Source organism: Gnatocerus cornutus, chromosome 3 (assembly GCF_029298725.1).
Source record: "Gnatocerus cornutus isolate USDA-ARS CGAHR chromosome 3, icGnaCorn1.1, whole genome shotgun sequence".
In the NCBI taxonomy this organism is placed as follows: Eukaryota; Metazoa; Arthropoda; class Insecta; order Coleoptera; family Tenebrionidae; genus Gnatocerus; species Gnatocerus cornutus.
The window spans coordinates 13,566,078-13,567,777 of record NC_142235.1 but is presented as its reverse complement, the minus strand read 5'-3'; positions in this window follow the sequence as shown (position 1 = coordinate 13,567,777).

Below are 1,700 nucleotides of genomic sequence, written 5' to 3'. Positions count from 1 at the left end.
GTCACAAAATTAATGCAGAAAAATTTTTCTTGTTTGCTAACCTCCAAAATCAGCGGTTTGGGGGTTTATGCTCTTCAATTGTTTCTGCGCAGAATTGTGAAATTATTTGTGAATTTTTAGAACGTTTTAAAAAAAATTTTGACAAAATATTTTCACCAATTTCGCTGTTTGTCACGAGAATATTTGTTTGATAAAAATTAAAAAATCATTAATATAATAAATAAATGAATTAATTATTTAAAATTTTAATTTAATCAAAAATGTGATCGTATCAAACCGCCTTTAGATCTGGCAAAATAATTAAATTGTAAAAAGTGGGATTATAACTTTGACATTTCGGGAAGTTATTAATTATTAGTTAATTTTTTATGAAGTTTTTTGTTTGAGCGTACAAGAAAAACAGAAAATTTCTGATCAAGCCATTCTTAAAAATTCTATTGCAGCTTTAGAATCAGATTTTACATTTTTGACTTGTGTCTTTTAATAAAGGGTTCTTGAAAGTGTCGTCATAACATAAATTTATTTACATAATTTTGTTTTTCTCCTTTCTTTAATTCGCACTATTTTGATTTCGATAATTTGAACTTTTTGTCAGGTTCCTTGAGTTTGAAATAAACGAGAGCCGACTGTGGCAAAAGTGTTGAAAAAACGGTAGAAATTGTAAAAAAAATATTTGGGACAACCAAAATTTTTTGTGCGCCTCTGTCATTTTTTATGAGATTTGTGAAACTCATTTGCGACAAAAAAATCACCTTTTTAATGTCTAGGCAGTCAAACGTGACATTTAGAATAGTTGATTTTATTTTGCAAGTTGGCATAGCTGCATAAATGTCAATGTTGTCAATTTGTGTTCAGATTTGGAGGCCAATGACCTTCGAAAATAATAAAGGTAAATTAATTAAGTAAAGATACCACAAAAATTTGCTGAAACACATTTGAATTTAAATTAATCTGCAATCGTTTGATTTGAATGAGGTGCTACCAACCTATTTCCCAGCTGATGAAATACCCCTAAATGAGGAAATGACGTTTTAAATTCAAACAAAAAGTCAAAATAAATAACTTAAAAATTTCGTGTTTGACACGGCTAGAAAATGTTTTGGAAATGCTCGGAAATTGAAATCCTCGCCGTCAATACTTTCCTTGTGAAACAAATAACTGTGTTTTAAAAGTCACCAAAAATTAAATTTTGTTTTTGCAATTTGAAAACTTTGGATAATTAGTTTGTTTAAATTTCCGTAATAAGTTTGCAAATTTTAATTTTTTTATAAAACGGAATAAACTATACAAATAATAAGTTCAAACTTGCGCAGATAAGTACCTTCATTCTCAGTTCAGTATTTGAATGAATAATAGGGTAGATTTTTTTAAATTTTTGAATTGTTTCTGTCTTGACTTTAGGTCGGGCATAATTATTAGAGTATTCTATTGAGTAGTAAAATTAAAAAAATATATTGAAAATTGCCGAATTTTGATTCACAATTGATGACAGAACTTCGCAATGAAACCAGTGCATTCGCTTCTTCCCTCCACATATCTTTTGGCGTTGCAAACAGTAAAACGCCGAAGTTCTTAACTGATTTTATTGTTAATAATGAATGCCTCTATACAACTTGGCACAACGTTAACAAAATCACAACCACAATTACGTTATTATTCCAAATGCAAAGATTGTCTACTGTTATTGCTGATAAAAACCA